The sequence below is a fragment of the Sinohyriopsis cumingii genome, chromosome 9 (genome assembly GCF_028554795.1).
Source record: "Sinohyriopsis cumingii isolate HCF-2022 chromosome 9, ASM2855479v2, whole genome shotgun sequence".
Taxonomy (NCBI): domain Eukaryota; kingdom Metazoa; phylum Mollusca; class Bivalvia; order Unionida; family Unionidae; genus Sinohyriopsis; species Sinohyriopsis cumingii.
The window spans coordinates 51,855,250-51,875,899 of record NC_142969.1 but is presented as its reverse complement, the minus strand read 5'-3'; the positions used below and the strand labels follow the sequence as shown (position 1 = coordinate 51,875,899).

At 35.8% G+C, this 20,650-nt stretch overlaps 1 protein-coding gene across 5 annotated transcripts in view; it reads left to right on the top strand.

The window, feature by feature from the left end:
- The first annotated feature begins 347 nt into the window (after nt 1–347).
- LOC149791807 (uncharacterized) overlaps nt 348–20,650 on the top strand; it is a 50,038-nt gene continuing 29,735 nt past the window's right edge. For 3 of the 5 annotated variants that reach the window (XM_089970306.1, XM_089970302.1, XM_089970304.1), the window contains exon 1: nt 348–629. The gene's annotated coding sequence lies outside the window, so the exon portion shown is untranslated. Of the gene's footprint in view, nt 630–16,521; nt 16,642–17,591; nt 17,710–20,650 lie in introns of those variants that run through there. The other 2 variants (XM_089970305.1, XM_089970303.1) reach the window with 2 other exon arrangements.

The window sequence follows — 20,650 nt, the reverse complement described above, 5'->3', positions numbered from 1 at the left end:
ACAGCTCTCATAATATGAGAAAACAAGCGATATTATCTATTTGTAATGGCACCCAACGAAATGGTTTGGCTCAATATCTATCAAGATTCAGTATTATTCACACAGTTTGCAATATGCGACTTTTCGCACTTAACGGCGGCATTGGGACTTTAAACATACAATGTAATGGAACTAACATCCGTCCGTTGTTATAACTTGTCTTTAAAGTGCACTAAATTAAGGTCTTGATACTCTGCCATGAATAATTAAGTGTTGATTCAAGAGATAAAACACGGGTTACTTACTGACATGATAAGTACATAATAATGATGAAAGGCACGTACAACATTACATTATATCATCTGGCTCTGTAGGCACTGTCATATCTGTCCTGTATTATGATCATACTGTAGGGCAAACGTTTATGGCGTCATAGGGTCATAAAGTATTCAAGTGATGGTTACGATAGACTACATAATGTATCACAGTCAAAAGTAACGAAGTCAACCTCATCAATAGAAAAGCAGTGATTTGCATTTCAATCATTTTTGCCTGCATCCGTGATGGAATCAACAATACCGCAAAAGGAGCGTTCATCTGAATGAACTACAAGAACAATATTGGTGTGAACTAAAATTGTGCGATTAGTGGTAAGTACCATCCTTATATTAACTTTGTTGAAGATGTTTACCAAGACTCATTGAATTAGTACATAAGCGGTAACCAAATAGAAAAGTTTAACTCTCCGTCGCATCCACAATCAAAAGTAAAATATATGGATATTTTATTAACTCTTCCTTTATAATACACCTTTACAGTACATTGTAAAGACTTCAATTATTGGTAATTAAATCCCGTTAAGATGTTGCTTCCATAATTTGTGACTTCTGCCGATGGCATCTTGAGTGCTAAAACGCACTAAATATGATATTTGCTTCTGTGTTCCTATTAGCATCCATTTCCGCATAATCCAATCCAATTCATATTATCTGAGGATGAGAGGCCTCCTTTATCTCGGACTAACTAGTGTTTACCTGGGAACAATTCAAACCACGTCGTCGTATTGTTTAGGACACTGTTGAAATATTAAGAAGTCTTTTAGGCGGTATTGCAATTAGGAGGAGTGAAACATACATTTAGCTACAAATCATGAGCATGCAACTTCATGGGTTATCCTTTTGTTATACATTTTTTGAAGTGAGACTGTGGTAACTCCTGGATATGTTTCTGCCATCTAATTTTTCCTGATTTTCATTTCCTGGTCAATATAAGTTTTTAGGATGAAAATTTGAAAATAAATAAATGCAATCCACTTCCATTCTCAATAGAATTATTATATGTGCATCCTATACCTTTGAAAGATGCCCTACTAATTTCTCTTTTCCACATGGACATATATATATATATATATATATATATATATATATATATATATATATATATATATATATATATATATATATATTTCATTTTTTAAAAAAGTATTATAAGAGATAAATTGATTGCATCTGTTGTACATGTTTGAATGTCATCTGCGGGATCTTACATATTAATGTAGAACTCTGATTCGTTATGCCATTGGTATTGTTTTTCTCCCTTTTTAGGAGTTAGACATACTATGTGGTAAAATAAACACCTTGTTTGGCTTAGGAAAGGTGGTAAAATATACACTTTATGGAAAATGGGCATCATGCTTGCTAAAAAGAACATGACAATCTTTCACGCGTTACCAAGGAGAAACTTTGGTACATGATAGTGTTAACATATATTATATGGAATCGAAAGATGGGACACAATAGTGGGATACAGCAGCTGACCGTTGTGGGATTGTGTGAACTTGCCAGTAAGATGAGCTATCGCAAAATCGCATGAACTCATCAGTTACTACTTCCCTTCGAGCCTGCTAGCATGTTTTAGACAAGGTTAGAGGCCTGGCAAAAACCTATGCAGCTAGTTTGGAAGTTGGAGAAGTTGCATCTTCCCTGCGAAGTACACTCAATCTATATACGTCCAATTGTTCTGTTGTTTTTATCGTCGACAACAACATTTCTAACGTTTCAATATTATCACTTTGCCGTCTTCACACAATTAGGCGCCATTAGTTCATACTTTCCCGTACTCTCACACTTCTTTCCATATTAATAAGTGCAGGTCTGGGGAGTGATACAGAAAGCTAACTTAGTAGTGCTGTATAATTCCCACTATGTCCGGATACGTACAAATAAGTTTTGTATATTATGTAATATTAGCATCCACGCAAATCATAGTTACGGTATATACGTGTGTGTGTGTGTGTGTGTGATTTGGATTTTTAACGTAGCTGTAGCAATTTTTCAGTCATATTGATACGATGTATGCAGTGTAACAGTTTATAGTGATGTTTAGTACTGGATCATTATGCCGAGGACATGTAGTTTGATGTCCCACCCAGTCACATTATCCTGACACCAGGTCAACCAGTCCTAACACTTAAGACGTAATGCTGAGCACAAAGCGAGGCAGCTGTTAGTACCATTTTTGTACGTGTTTGTTATGACTCGGAGCGGGATCGAACCCACGCCCTTCCGCGTCCATAGCGGACGCTCTAGCTACTAGGCCACCGTAGCGGTCAGTTATATAATTGACGTTTTGCTGAATTTATAGGTGTCATTGTCTCAAAAAGGACATTTTCGCGTCTACTTAGTATTAGCAACGATGCCTCAGTGCAGGTTTTGTGTGTAGTATAGATAACAAAGTCGTTTACAATACTGTTTTGCTTCCGCCGTGGTCAGATATACAGGTACGTTTTTATACATGGTTTACATATATCGTTCTCTTTATACAGCTAGTTACTATAAACAACGCTTCAATGATTTTATCTGCATAGGCAGTGAACATTTGGCCTTGCTACAGGTAACTTGTTAATATAATTGATGATTGAGCTTCAAGTTAGTAAGTATTCAGAACGCTGCTATATTTTTCACCCTATACAAGATACGTGTGCCCTTTCCTAAGTATTTATCAAGGAGTGCAACTTAGCACAAACACAGCGAAGTTCATTAACCAGCCCGCGTACCGCACTAATTATACATCTTGTCTGGTTTATTTTCTCGTAATATTTAGACCATGTGTGAGACCTGATTGACACCAACTCTACAAGTTTTATTTTTGTTTTCCTTCTTTGAATACATGCCAGTCTTGAATATTATGGACAGATGTCAATGTGCGGTAATAATGAAAGGATAATAAATTTAAATGTGCAGAGATAACAACTCGTTGGGGTGAAATCATCGCCAGCTTGCATAATAAATGTCAAAACGATATAATTTAATGCGGAAACAGATAGGGAGCAACAAAAATGTGTCTAGCATATCAGTTTTACAGACCGGCTACTCAGTCCCATCCTCAAGAACTTGACAACGTCATACCAGTCATGATGGCCATGCCCCTTCATTTTCGACTCATTTATATAACGCTGAAATAAAATAGGCCACGATCACAATCAATCATACATTATCAGCCAATAGATAAACGAAGTTGTCCATTTTTTTTTAACTCGCATTATGCAGCTAGGTACATCGTGCCATATAACATAGTCAATGAACCCAGCTACACTGCAGTCTAACCCGCAAAAGTCCTACTGGGCACATTCTGAGAAAAATGCATACTTTAGATAGTCACTCTCATGGATCAGTCTAAACCGGTCTGAGACGCTAGGCATTTCCTGTGAAGGACGTCCAGTTTATACGGGCATTCGGTAGGATCATCTAGCCCACATAGTACCTCTAAACAACCTCAGCTTACGATATCCAACTTGGTGCTTCAGATTCCAAGAGATGTCTATTCATTCGTCTAATCATGAAGTCTGAACCACTCATACGGCGTCTCTATTTAGTGACATCTTTTTATTAACGAGATCTAACTCACAAGTGGTGCAAGTCTAGTGGGCTACTATCCGAAATATTTGTCTTCATCTACTTAACAAGTAGCATATAGACATCTGCTTCACTACCTTGATCCAAAAATGATGAAAGCATTATGTTAAATTCTTTCGTGGTTATTAGATCTCACTATGATGCGTGAGAACTCAACTTTAAGGTTTGGGCGGAGGAAGATTTCCACCCATTCTGATCGGAATTATGTCCCTATTGCTCCAGAACCCTTGCCTAGTATATATTTTTAATAGCAATGACTACGGAAGAATCTACTTTCAATTGCGTCCACCGTCTGAGAGAGTTGCTGATATTTTGGTCTGCTTACGTCAATATGTATAAGTCACAAACATCTATGGACCGTTTTTATCGCAGACGCCTAATCTCGATTTGTTATTATAAACACCAATGTTTCATTCGGATACCCTTCAGACGATTAGAAACGTGGTGACTGCGAGATTAAGACTGTATATATGGCGTTCTTTTGAAGCTTACCCTCTCCCATCCAGAATCTCACCGGACATGTGGAAGTCTGTTTATTGGCGAACATAGAGACTCAACATATTATATTCCTGGACGTTGCTGCAGCTAAGAACTTACAGCTGATGGAATGATATGCAACTTTCTCTACCTCCACCCATCTTAATGTCCATCATACGCTCGTAACCTTAATCATCGAATCTCCCCTTAATGATCAGATTGATAGAATTCGCAACAAGCAGTCAGGGATACGCCCTTTTCTTCATTATATGTTTCGGGTCGCAAATGACATAACATTCACGACAGCATCTTATCAAAGAGCCCTGTAGGGGACGACTCCAATCTTTCGCTGCCAAATAGGGAAGATCTGCCACAATGATATATTAACATGACAATAAGTGACCAAGGGACTCTATATTACAGACAACTCACTTCTTTCTTACTAAATATTTTCTTGAGCTTCAAATGCAACACTCTGCACTTGGTCGTCAACCTAAGAGCGTTCAGTCTACTCTTTTACGGGGGCCCCGAGTGGTCGAATGGTCTAAAGCGCTCACCGTTCCGGATCACTGCCATATCACCTCTAACTGCGTGGATTCGAGTCTCAGTCCCGGCTAACGTGGGTATGTGAGAAAGCCTGCCAGTAGCCTCTGTTGGGTCGGTGGTTCTTCCCGGGGGTTTCTCTGGTTTCTCCTCCACCAGTTATACTGGCCGCCATGTATAGCCTATCTTGTGCTGAAAAATGGCGTTAAACACCACCACCACCACCACCACAACAACAACAACAACAACAACTCTTTTACACTTTTAGGTTCACAACGGGATGCAACAACGGATTGCAAATGTCGTAATTTTGGGAGACTAGGTAATTAGTGTGGCCTAGAACAAAACAGCAGGCAAGTCATGCCTTGGAGACTGGACATTACATGCTACTATCCTTATTTTAGGTTTCCCGGTCAACAAAGACGTTTCGGGCTTTGAACCATTTTAAGATTTCGGACATCTAGGTCTTGAACTCAGCATTACAATAAGCAAAGTATATATCTCTTAAGAATGAGAATTGAATTAGTAGAACGGTTTATCCCTTGCATATACGAAACAGCTCATACTCTAAACGATTCATCCGCCTGCTGAAACCGCTCAATGCGGCAACGGACATCTTAGACCATTACATTAATTCCGTGGTCAAAATGAAGGTCGACCTTCAATCAAGCCAAGTGTCCAAAGTCTCCTCATAATGATTAATCACTCAAATGGCAAATCTAGGATCAGCCTCATTAATCGTATAACAGAATCACCGCGAAAACGAGATCTTCCTTTTTGTACTTTAAGCAACAACGACATCAGAATGTTCTTCCCATCCCAGGGTTCCTGATCCTTCACGTCGATATCTTATTTTAAAAAAATGCCTTCTGAAAACAGTTATTGGAACTAGTGGTGGAGAAATATATCAAGTGATAGCAGCTCCACCTTAAATGCGTGTGAAGGCAATGTAATATATTCTCAGAATTATGCGCACAAGAACACATGATACCTCTGTAGGCATCCATATCTCAATAGCTTACCTCGTATCGCTCTTCGACAAGATTTTGTTGTCATGAATTGCAATGAACACGTATTGTTCCACGGTCACTGATACACTGAGCTATCATGTGAGACAATACATTGGACAAAAAAAAGACATACCCAATCTTCTGTTCATTTGGCATATAAATTGATATTTCGTAGCTCCATTGTATCTTTTGTACCGTCCTCTATTTATTGTTTTCTTCCGTCTAATCGATTACTCTAATCCTATAAATAAATAAATAAATAAATAAATAAGTAAAAAATGCAAAATAATATATAAAAAATAATAAGTAAGTAAACTAATACATATTTTGGTAGTATAGTATTCCTATACAAAAGATTTTGGTAAAAAGTTATCACATGAACCTAAATTTTACAGATCCAGTCCAGCACTTCAGCAGTCATCCTGGCTGTACATACACATGATAAATTCTAGCTACATTTAGCTTTGTACATTTTGTCTATTCGACTTAAAAATTAATTTACTTGCCATACTAGTTTATATTATCTGTTATCATATATAAAAAGGGCATTATCGCTGAGATTTATTCAAATATTTGACTTTGCGAAGTTAGTCAAAATATTACGAGTCGCTTGTTGTACGGGAAATGTGCATTTCTTGCGCAATGGGGAAGGTGATGTCCAGTGTTTTGTTTTCTTGATTTAACACTGTTTAGCGCACTTTAGATGATGCTTATGATTCAACACGAAATGTATTTAGATTGTGTATATTCATTTCAAGCATAACGAGAGGCTTTGAGAATAAGTTATTAACGTGCCATAGTTTTGTTTCCACAGTTATTTGATTACAGATTATCAATAATTTCTTCTTCTTCTTCTTCTTCTTCTTCTTCTTATTCTTCTTCTTTTTCTTCTTCTGCTTATTATTATTATTATTATTATTATTATTATTATTATTGTTATTATTATTGTTGTTGAGAACTCGAGGTAATCGGGATTCTGTGGAAAGCGATTTCGGACTCGCCGACGATCTGCAGTATTACCATTAAGAACTATGAACCCTACGTCGGCATGCGTTATGTGCTACATGGATGTTAATTGACGATCGAAACAGTGACATCGTCATAAAGAGTTACCCCCCCCCCCTTCCAAGAACAACACTTTAGTGCAGTGAATAAACTATTCGCCAGTAACTGCTCTATCACATTCATCTGTTACTGAAGTAATGCATCATACAAACGTTCGATTTGTAGTAGGTTGCATATGACAGAACCCTCTTCATATATTGGTCGCACAGTTGTCACCCAATAGATACATCTATATTGGATTATCAAAACATTTACTAGGGGAATGCGTAACATTTCGAAACGAAATCATTGCTTACTTATAGGAAGATGCGTGCGAGAGTTTGTCTAGACACGTAGAGCTGCCATCATTGCTTGTAAAAATACGTGGTAATGAGTTTTATTATCTCGATAAATGCAGTTTTTTGTTCTGAGGAGAATGAAAGCTGCAATTAAAGACACTGTTTATGATTATTGAAGTGCTGATCTCTAAGAAAGGTACTTTTAAAAAAAAAGAAAACATTCTGCAAATTGTTTCTACCAATGATTAGTTCTTGTGTATGGTTTTGATCCCTTGTTAAAGGACGAAAACATTATGACAGCAAACGCGACATAGACTGTGATGTCACTTGATCTTTTTATCTGAAATGTTTTGACAATCCAGATATGTCTTTCTTATTCGATCTCTCCAATATGAAAAGGGTCCCCTATTAGTTGAGTGGTCTAAAGCGCTCACCGTTCCTGATCACTGCCATCTCACCTGTGTCTGCGTGGTTCGAGTCCAAGCGTGGGTACGTGGGAAAGCCTGCCAGTAACTTCGCGTGGGTCGGTGGTTCTTCCCTTGGTTTTCCAGGATTCTTCCTCCACCAGTTATACTGGCCGCCATGTATAGTCTATCTTGTGCTGAAAATGGCATTAAACCCTAGAACAACAGCAACAACAACAATAACCAATATGTACAGCTGAGAAACTGGGCTTTAAATCGTTCCCGCGGATATAACGAACCGTGCCTCGTGCGCCAACTTACTCGATGTGAGATGGCTAAACAGCCGAGATGGCGGAAACCATTCCAAACTCGGTGACGCTGGAATGATATTGCTCCAACAAGTCCATATGCATGTTAATTCGATCTCACTATGACTCCTTAACTTCAATGGAGTCTCATAAATTCGAAACCAGTACTTCATATTCATGCAACCAAGTTATGTTGGTTTTGTTGGTATTTTGCATTTTGTCATATATATATATATATATATATATATATATATATATATATATATATATATATATATATATATATAAACACGACTTATACGGATTATGGAACTTTTTCGTATGTTTTTATTTCATAATTTGAAACAACACTGATATAAAGATATACTATGAATATTACCTGCAAGGAAAATCCTACTAAAATTCACCTTAACTATAGTTCCGATCATTATGTTAGTCAGTGAGAGGTACGCAATATTTGAACATGATCCAATTACACAGCTGTAACTTATGTTTCATGCCGACTCAAGCACTAATAAATCATAAAGTAAGAGCATACTAAACATTCTACAGTTTTAATATTAGCTGATAGACTCTTCAAAAGCAGAAGAGGGTCTACATCACTCATCATTTTGCGATTCGAGTTAAGGCTTGTATATTTTGAGAACGTTGAAGTTACTGGTACCATTTCTTTGTAACACAACATAAGTATTCTAAGTGGTTTATTACTCTTTACAAAATTCAGTCGAAACCACTCTTATTTTAAGAAACGGAAAGTTATGATTAAATTATGTATTTGTATAACTTCTCAAAGGGCAGTTACCAATGAGACAAGAATAAGGTCAGTGTTTGATACTAAAATGCCAATTAAAGATTTGAAAAAAAAAGAAATCAAATAATACAACTGATGTGATATTAAAATGGGAATGCATCTATTTATCAATCTATCTATCTACCTTTATACTTAGGCAGTTTGACCAACATTTGTATTTTATGTCATTTCTTTTCTTCTCACTTGAGTCAGGCAATATCTATATGTATGGATGTATATATTAGATTTTTGTATTATTTATTCTTCTTCTTCTTCTTCTTCTTCATTTTAGTACTACTACTACTAATACTACTACTACTAATAGTATTATTACTATTACTAATATAATAAAATATCAAATAATATTTACAGCAAAGCTTCAAGAAAAAAACATCACAAATACGTTTTACATCAATAGCTTCATGGATATTTTTGCACTTGTTTGGAAACACTATTCATGAACAGTTCTTCTGAGAAGTCAATCCTTGCTGCTATGTTACTCTTAATACAGTTTGTGTTGAAATGTTAATATTGATGCAAAGTGGAACATAATGCATCCTGCATGATAATGTCAGCCCTTGCTGGTTCGTGACACTCAATACAGCATTCATGCGCATGCCAGGTCTTGGCAATATGGAAACCCTGGGCTCAGTGGAATCTATTCTGTTTTATCCAGTTTAAACCGATTAAGCAATTTTAATAAATCTTTAAAGTTGATCCAGTCCTCTTCTCTACCATCCCTAGCCACTGTTCCTCAAAATTGCTCTTATGACAGCCAAATACAAGATAACCTGAACCACTAACATTCCATATTAGAGCTGATATGAAAAGAGAAAAAATATCTTCAAACTTATGCAAATAAAACCAGGGTCAATGGACATTAAATTTATATGAAAACAAAATCTAGACCATTGTGTAATAAGTACTTTCCTTGTTAACTGCTTGCGTAATGTGTATTTAGATTAATCAGTTAACTATTATTAAAGTTGAACATATATTATCCTATCACTATATGTAAATGAATTGCGTACCATTGTCTCTGATCTCAAATCCGCATATCTCGATTGTGGGCAAATATTAATGCAATTATTCACTAACGAATGGTGGGGATGAGTATTGCAGTATGAACAACTACCACCGCACATATACTCTCTGACTGTCTCTCTCTCTGTCACTCTCTGTCTGTCTATCTCTCTCTCTCAGATTAGAAGTCAGTTTTACAATGTAGATCCAGGTAGTGTTAAAAATATACGAGATAAAACGATAGACTTGCTGTCTAGCCAACATATATAACATATACATGTGCAAAGAGATTTTCAGTTGTTGATATATTTTAAACTGACATATTTTAGACAATTATTTAGGTTCTTTTTATATAAAAAAAACCAGAATAAAAGGCAAATTCTGTAATAAACCTAGTGCATGTGTCATTTGTAATTACCCCTCTGTTTATAGCTTCGTCAGATTTTTGGTGATTATTTGTTGATTATAATGTGTCGTTGGAGAGACAATATTTCTCAAACTGCGTGATAAACCAGTTGCTAAAAGCTTGACGTCATAGTTCGCAGTAATCACTAAACTAAACATGGATTATTTTCGTAAAATATCCTCTCCGAAATTTCTTAATATAGGGAATAGTCGGGATATTTCACGTACCGATCGTATAATGTGTTGCAATGTGGATAACTGCGCTAAAGACTGAAGCTATTGTCTGCAAGAAAACTTGTGCGACTGTGGTTATCTTAAGTTAGCCCATTTAGTTAAAGCAACATACACTGGTTACCCAAGTTGCGATGACTTTCGCGATATGATTTTAGACGGGCGACATAAAAAAAAACTTGAGCTAAATGGTAAAAATTCGAAGCAAAGTAAGCAATGTCGATAAAGCCTTCATAATTTTATACTCTCAACCTGCACGACGTCAGTGAGTCGTATATTGATTTGCATAAACTCACTCACGGAACTCTATATTCATTGTGGATATATTTCTAGATCTATTCTATGTTATTATGGATATATTACAGTTTTATAATTTGGAGCTTAAGGTTTGGTGAAAATATAGGATGTATACATTTTCTTTGGTGGAGATTGAACACGTATATATAAGTTTCTTTTTGTATACGGTTTGTTCAATTTGCATCCTAAAGTAATGGGGGCTATAGTTATATGATATAATTGACCAATAATTACCAATTTGACTAGTTATCTCATGTTACCAAGTGGCTTTGAACTGTGGAGATGTTAAACTCAATTGAGTGTGAATGAATATTATAGTATTATGGGTGGATTACTACACTGTACTGATGCTATACAAATTCAAATGTAATTAACTTTAATCTTATGATTGGGGTGGTGTTGTGTGGGGTGCTCCCAGTATTGTATTTAAACTATTATAGAAGTCACACCCGGGCTCTATTTTCGTGTAAGTTTAATTTAGTGAAACATAGATGTAAGGCTCCGAGCCCCCACCCCCGGCAACAATCCCGGCGGTTTGATGGTTAAATAAATAAAAAATGGATAAAATTCAATTAATAATATTTTAATAACAATTCAATAATCTAATGGCTAAAACTTTCGATTACACTCCTTCCGCTCGACCATTTCATAAGCCTATCTCATCACTTGCTTAGCAGTGTGAGATTGATTTCCCCCTGTCCATGTATTTCTACTCATCTATTGTATCCTTTCTTCCTTATTTCTCCTACTTCATTTTCCTCTTCCTCCCAACTTTCACTAGAACAATTCTCCTCCTTCTCCACTCCCCCCCCCCAACGACTTCACTCCTGTCAACTTCAACTTCTCGGTTACAGTCTCAATTCCGTCTCTAGCTTTTGAAGGCTTGGGACCTAATGAAACCAGTAGTTCTCTGTCCCCTAAAGAGCTTCTGCCTTCTCGAAGCTTTGTCTTTCCTTAGAATCTACCTCTAAGTTCTGCCGCCATATTGCGAGTGGCTTATTTTCAAAGAGTAAACCCTATTGACCTGCAATTCCTCCAGGCAAATGCTGAATTAATTTTACCATTTCGGAAGATATCATTCTGGTCTGAATTGTAAGCATGCCTTCTATCTCAATTTTTGATTGGATCTCACGGTGGACCGATCCAATCAAACTTAGCAGACACATTCTTTGTTGCTGTCTGTCAACGTGGGTACGTATAAGAACATGCCTCGTTCACCCCTTGGAATTTCGTTCTTTCCTTGAACTAATCTTTAACATATAGGTGTGATAACGGCAAGCGTTTGATAAGAGATTTGAACGGTCGCCTTTGCCAACTCAAGTTTCCGGTCTCCGGCTGGTCATGGTTACCTTAAGTAAAGGTTCAACACTAATCCCGGGGCAAGATTTAGAGATCAAACCCAAGGCCGTGGTAATATTCTCAAGAGATGAATATTTTAACTTGTACATAACTCTAAAGCTGGAGCTTAGCAAACGTAACACTTAAAAGGTTAAGTTTACTACATTAAAACGATGCTTGAATGATTGTAATTATGTATCACGCTTCAATTAGTACATTAGACTGATGATAGGGTATTTTGTTTGAAATACATTTTGAATGTCGACATGCTTAGTTTGATAAACTGGACAGAACTAGTAAAGCAATACTATATCATTTAGGTATCAGCAGAGTTACTGGAGTTTGAATTACTGTTATTTTACCAACGTTTCTTGTTTGTAATATATTTGCATAAGTCTTGACGCTGACCGTGCGATTGTATTGCCAGTACATATTCTATATATTAATTACCGGAAAAGGACTGGTATGGTCTGTATGTAGTTCTTTGTTACTGTATGGATATGCTCAGATAGGTCTTCAGATATATGGGGTGACAGTAGGCATATACTCATGACTAACGTCCTCTCTGGAATATCAAATACATTATGGCTTTGATGTTCTGTTGTTGGAGATATGGAACGCATGCAAGGTGCGGTGCCTATGTATTTTATGCTGACATTTTTATATACAATTTGTGTCAATAGTTTGGAATTGTAAGTGATATTTTTGATGAGAAATAGTGTTAAGGGACTGGACATAACATTATATATGCAACTAGCTGTCATGAAATTGCATTTAGATGACTTTTTCTTATATGTTTTGCAGCAAACAATCGATACATTATTTCTGATATACCTGACCGACCATATCAAAGTCTGCATGAACATAATACAAAATTATACGTATTTAAGTCAATGCACATACCTTAAACTTCACGTACATTTAAGTTTAAACATAGGCTATACACATTGGAAAGATAAAACTGTTGAAATCTTATAATGAGCTCAATAATGTTCTGTCACAAAAGGTTATAGACGCTTTCAATGATATCGTCACTTGGCTGGGTATTTGATGTAAATAGTTGTATAAAGAATATATTTCAATTGCAGGATATTGACTGGAAATAAAGTTCGATGAGAGGTTAGGATATAACACTAGGATATATCATTATCTATGTTTCATACTTCATACTCCGACCTTACGTTAGACAAATTAATGAATTTTAGTTATATGCTTAGCAATATCAATTGATACATGATTTCAAGAGTTCAAAATTGTCTCAGTATGAAATTCTCTTTGCACAAGTTAAAGACAAATAAATGGAATCATCTACAACTTTACGCGCAATTAATTTCAAACAGAAGAAATACACATTGAATAAATATAGTATCTAATTCTTTCAATGTAACCGATACATGGCTGAAACAAAACCTAGAGTTAATTTAGAAACAATGTGTCATACGTTGTTAAAGGTCTCTACTCTTAGAAGTTTCAAAAGTATGCGTTATCAAAAATGCCACTAAAAGGATCGATACTGTCATATGCAAGGAAGATGTTTCTAAAACTGATCTGAAAACGTTATATTACCCTTCTAAATTGAGTATACTATATTTTATTGCAGAACATATTAAGAATTGTGCGTTCCTACGGTAGATCTATACATATCCATGCTTGAATATGGGCAAAAGTCCTTGTTAAGTGATAATATGTGCCTGTTAAATGTAGATGCGTCAATTTTAGATGAATGAGCATCATAAATGGACATAATTTAAATCCATCTTCTGTTAATCCTGATTCTTGAGTTAGAGCGTTGCGCGCAACTGTTGAGGATCAAACCCCATCAAAGGATGATGAACATTACAACGCCCCTTAACATGATCGTCACAGACCTAATTGTACGTAAGTTGTACAACTGATTAATTATTTCAGGTTTTGGGGTAATCTGAATCAGTTCGCATGTATCTTAATTTCTTTTTTAAATTAGAAATTTATCTGGTGAATTGTGGTTAGGGCCATTTATTGCCTATGCATAAATGTTGAATAGCTGTGGCGTACTTTAATAACTTTACCAATTATACTATATTTAACATTTATTCTCATTAAAATTCGAGACTCCAATAAATTTATACAATAATAGTTCCTTCACAGTAGATTTGTTTGAATTATCTACAGTACCCATGAAGTCTGCAGGAATGATTAAGGCTGTTAGAAACAGCAGTTGTACCTTTTGATACAATAGACTCAGTTTCACTGTAAAATTTAAATTCTAATACATGCCTGGTTGTAAAATATTGCTCTGTAATGTATCATTAGGATTTTATTTAATCTGGTAATAGTTTTACATATTAACATGTACTGTCCCGCCATCTGTTTTAAAAATGCCTAAAGTTTATGCTTATATAAACCTTCTGTATTTTGTTACATGCACATTTTCGTTCGGCATAGTTGCAGATTTTTTGTCCCCAAAAGGAAGATCACCTTCGTTCAAAATATGTGTCGCAAATCTTAATTAGTATAACTACTTCTGTTTAATTTTCGTTAATGCTTTAAACAAATATTTGCTATTTCCCAAGATTAAAAGTTTAATCAAGAAACTTATTTCATTATTTGACTTGATGGAAAGGAAGGGAAAAGACTAGCATGACAATGTATCAGCATCAACCTAGTCATGTTCATCATGATCATCATTATCATGATCATGATCATCATCGTCAGCATTTGCATAGCTTGATTTCCGTCTTCAGCGGCCTTTCTTATGGATGTAGTGATACAGATGATGAAATTCTTGTGTTAATGATTAAAAAATTTCATCATTTTTAATACTGGGCAAAATGTATATCATTGACATTACAAAGAATATATCTGTACTTTCTTTGCAGAAATATATCTAATATCTTAAACAAATTTTGTTACCTATTACGATATGAACATATCTGTCGAGTCGTATCACTTCCTTCTTTATCTATACCATGTAAAACATTATAGTTTAAAAAAAAATACATAACACAGTGTACTTACCTGCATAACTTTATCATCACTAGCAACAACAACTATTACAAAAACAACGGAACTAAATTGAGAGTACGAGAACTGCTAAACATGACTGTTGGTACTGCAAATTTTAAATAAGAGCATCAAAGATAACAACTAAAACATACAATCATCACCTACAGTTCCGCCGTTAAATTTTTCTCATCTTATTATTTTTCTCAGCTTGAATTTACTAACCCGAAAATCGGAACACTCCCACATCTTCTAGAAAATCCATTACTTCTTTCACATTACTTTTGCATAATCGAAGCTCTCTTGCAAACACAATATATAATGATTGTACAAAGAAAGCAAAGTCATTGTTTTAGGCCTCTGTTGATCTCATCCTTTTCGCCCAGTTTTCAGAGCTTTTCAGCAATTCTATATATCGTTCTTGAATCTAAATTTTTTAAAAAGGTTAGCTGCATTTAGCTGATTCGTTTATTATCCTGAAAGCATTTTAAAGCATGTTTCGTATTTTAAACCCCCGTAGTGAAGTAGGGAACGAAAGTTTGACATGGACAACAGGCACAAATGCCAACATTAATTTTCACGATTACACAATAGTTTAGAACGACAGATGATGCAGACGGTGCTTTTGATCCTGGAGGTTTTGGTAATAATGAGAAAAATAAAGATGAGCAACGACATCGTATATAGCAGAACATGCAAACAACGCTGAAATGAAACATAAATAGCACATTTTGAGGTATAAGATAACACCTTTATTATCTAAGTAAGACGTATACATCCGTAGAATGTGCTACTAATTTATTTCTTGAAGTAAAGACACGTATATTTAAGCAATATGTGCTTTAGGTTTAGAACTGCGAAGGTGATTTGTTTATTTCTGAGATATCAGACGTTATATGAATATTTGTCATTGAAGTTCTAAAGAGGATCGACCTGATAAGAATTTACTGTGCCTGTGACATTTCAGTCTATATATGTCTGGTTCCGATCATGTTAACTTGGGCCACCGCACCTGTCTGTCTGTAGCTCTACAATGTCACACATAAATACCCCCCTTGTTTTCTGTTTATGATGAGCTGAATATCTTAGAATTGTTGTTACAGTATTCGATCAGTTGTTTAATTCAAACAACTTAAAATGAGCTGCATGACAAGTTTCTATCAAATACATACTCTCCTTCCTGTTTTTCATCCAAACAGTATTTATAACAGGCAGTATCAGTACTGTAAATGACTATGAGAAAATTAAGTTTATTGTTTTCAAACACACAAACACTTGAAATTTGCATCCGTTTAAACATGCTCTCTTGTGTAGCTCCAAGTGTCCTTGAACTAACAATCATCGCTTCACTATATGTACCAAACGTCAAGGTCAATAGTCACTAAAGTGATATGTGAGGTTAAATGACGGGTTATATTTCTTTTATTTCAATGCTTTCCCCTTTACCAGCCATTGATTTCAGACGTGGTGAGGTCACGCTTTCTTGTGTGGCTGATAGTCGTACCTAATGGATTAGATATTCAATTGTAACACCTGATAGATGACCCTTTATCCATGGTGATTGGCGATGTTTACATTTCAACATAAACTTAATGTGGTATGTATTGTGCGTGCGTGTTTATTTGTAGGGACAGAATCATAACAGATCGAATAGGAACATTTGCTGCTGACAGTGTCCTTATTTTCATACAAGATAATACGTTTTCTTGTTTTCTAGGCGTGTTTCGTAACATTGAATACAATATTGTGTGGCTAATTATCATATACTTGGATATGCATGTTTGATTGATTAGGATATTTTAGAGTACACATGTATGAAGAATTAAAAGCAATAATTATCATATTACCATTTGTATTAAGATTGTATGATGGTACATGCAATCTGTATCTGGATCATATCATACCTGTCAAAACGTAGGATTGTTGCGTTTAAGGTTATAACGCAGAATAAACATTCATTTATTATTCGCCGTTTAGGTTAATAATATAGCTAACTCAGACAAACATATTGTGTTATTTAGGTCCCAATATCAGCATAATTAAAAGTAGTTTTCGTTGACCAATCAGCGACGTATTACTCAGATATTTTGAAACATCGGGATTAATGGAAGTACTATAATGTTTGGAAAGAACGTGGTGTGAACAGGAGATAGCACATTCCTTTTTGCCATTATTTGATATACACATTTATTAAATTAATATCAAGTTGTATTACAGTTTAATGTGGTGTCAATGCAAACAAATGAAGCAAAATGAGAGAAACAAAGACAACAGCAAACAAACAAACAATGAAACAGAAAAAGCGTCAAAACTATAACAAAGGAAAACAATGCTTAAGTAAAACACTGTTACGATTAAATATGCTGAAACATAATATCTCATGTGCAGTACTTGAAACTGTAGGTAACTGCAGATTCGTTATTTAATGTCTATATGAGGAATAATATTTTGACAGTTGTAAGGAACGTGTTAAATCTGCCTACACGTATCTTGTATACATAACAGTGTACAACCTTGACACCTTATCTAACTAGCAGAACTATAAATGGCTTGCTCTTGTTTAAATCGCAAGCACTGGAAATATGCTGTCAATGATAACAAGAGCAATTGTTTGAACTACGTACGCCATTTTCATCGTCTTTTAGGATTATATTCCTTATACCAGGTTTGTAAAATATTTACCTATATTGACCTAAAATAATATTATGGAAATATCTGAGACTCTGTGAGTGTGGCTTAATTTATGATATTTGGATGACGTTTTGCACGTTTGATGCAACATTTGACCTGCATGAATATCAGTGAGAGTTAATGCATTATGTTGACAGGAGATTGTTTGGTCCTTTTGGTTTAGATATATATGACCATATTTCGTCATATTGTGATTATAATTTAGAATTTCCCATGGCTAGTTTTCCTGGTTTTGTTTAATATTGTTATCATTATTTATTTGGGTTGTTAGTAAATAAAAGTTGTTAATCCTTCTAAGTTCGAAGAAAAGCCACGACATCACTAGTTGGTTTTGTTTATGTGACTTAAACTGTCTGTGCCATACTGGACTTGAAATGATGACTATTGTCGCTTGACCAAGAAAGGACATGCTGCAATTTCATTATTTACGCAGACTGCACTTCGGCAAGGCCCCTGCAAACATTATCAGCTCGTATTATTGAGCTCCAGTATAGATAAGATCTCGTGAAAGTTCTTCCAAGGATTTAGGCTCCTTTGTTAATGTATTTCAAGGACGACGTAAAAATAATGTGTTTGAAGCGTTGTTCCTGACCTTACTTAGATTTCTTTCCCTCTTCCAATTCGCCGCATAATACTTTCCTCTCTAATTGCTTGACGGAAATCCTGGCGATTGGGCCTGTCCGTCTAATTTGTCTTTTCATTAGCAGATCGTGTATGATCGGAATGCCAGCCTATGTTAAAACGTTAATATATAGACCTCTGCTGTTTTTAGCTTATTTCATCAGTTTCCCCAGGCAGGGCATGTTGAAATGGTTCAGCTTCTTGTTATGCGTCTGTACGGCTTGCCGTTTTCAGCTTATCTCATCAATTGCCTCAAACCGTTCATGTGGAAATGGTTCACCTTCTTGTTGTGCGTATGTACGCCTTGCATAATTCGCATGCATACATCAGTATTGGCAACACAATTGCTTTGCAGACTTTCAGTTTTGTTTAAATACTTAGTGTGACTTGTTCAGTCATCATCGATGTGGACGGAACGCAACAGCGTATTGCGGAGGTATTGTGATGGTAGAATCCAAGTTTTCCGTGGTTCAACTTTTTAATCACCTCTGTAATTTTAAGCTAAAATTAGTATACACTGAGAAGAAACAATCCATACACTGCTGCAAGCTAGACTAGCATTTTGCATGCAATAAATACTTGTCGTCACATATGAGATCATAACCAGACAATTCCTTTAAACTTCCACTTTGCCCGAAGTTTCTTGAGATTTAAGGGCTAGCCATGTGGCCAGTATTTGATGTCAGTTGCAATGAGATTATCAATGAGGTGATTTCTTAGCCACCAGTAGGAGAATTATATTGCTGCTGCATTAGACCAAGCCGTTTTTGCCGATGAGGTCTGGTTTTTTAGGTGATCTGCGCCAACTTTAAGACTGAACTCACCACTGATGGTGAGCTTTTCTACCTTAGGTAAATCTGCCCAATGAGAATCCGCGTGTTCACACAAATTATTGTCGGCATTATCTTGCTTGCTGCATATGACCTGATGTGTATCTATTTACAGACAATGGAATTCTCATTTGCTTGAATCTTTCATGCTCCCCGTTTTCTAGATTTATGCGTGATGAATAGTTGTGATGCTATGGCAAACCAGCAACAAGTGATACTTCTTTAACTTCGTCCAAGCAGAGGAAGGTTACACAACTCATAGTTCAGTTGGGTTTTCAACCTACGTGGTATGTTGATAAAAATTACGGTAAACTAGGCAATGCTTTGTGACATATTCCAACATCTGCCTCATGCTTCAAAACCGAGCAGTATGATAACAGAAGGGGATGCTAAGTTACCTGTTTGGCTGCCGATTGGTACTGCTACTTCAGTCCAATGAATATCGACCGTATGCCCTGAGCTGACTTTGTGTTGGTCTGCAACTACGGCGCAAAGTGTATCCTAAGTGTCACTTTGCCGTTCGCTTGTCGCAACATGACTTGAAAGCACCTTGTGGGGAGGGTGCTGATGTGACTAGTATGAATATGAATTGGATTTCAGTGAGGGAATGCTGTTCAGAGTGAATCACACTGTTCGTCCATGCCTGTCTCAATCCAGTGGGTCGCCTGTAGTCACGTCTTAATGACGTTGATGATCCCACGTAACTATTGAACCTAAGCAGATGCCCTGAGCTGTCCACATAACCCTACCAATCTACTTTCGGTCTGTTATTACTTACGGTGACAGGAATAACCCTACTTGACCACTCTATTATCGTTTGTCAAATGTGTAAATAACACAATGTTTGTAATCTTGTAATTAATAAATTTTGTCACATACGATGATGTACTATTTACACATGTATGTTGCTATGTTGTTCCTTTAAGATCGGACAAGTGTATGCGTCCATGAAATTCTTGTCATTGCAATTAACACATGCATCTGCTAAATGGGTTAGAAGCCAAAAAGGTGTTATTGTACATTTACAATCTTTTTCTTAAAAGTTTTATTTTAATGTGCATGGTCGACTTATTTTCTGAAACAATGTATCTGAATTTGCTTCGTTTAGTTGGTCATAAATTATAACTTTACATCAATAATTACATGATTGATACGATCATAAGTCTTGATAAATAAAATAAAATAAAATACACCCAAACACCATATTTCTACGCATTATTGAAATAACAGCTATACTGAGACTGTGAAAAACCTGATACATATCTCTTAAGTATAGAACAAACATTAATATTGTCAAAGGCTAAAATATCTTTAGGTTTTTTCCATAGAGTAGCAATGATTCAGAGAAGAGGATAAAATAAACCAATCGAAGTAAGAAAAAACAACACGAATTACTATAAATTGTATTAGTTTGGTTGAATGAGGTGATTCGTTATGATGGTGTCCATTATGACGGCAGTGAGG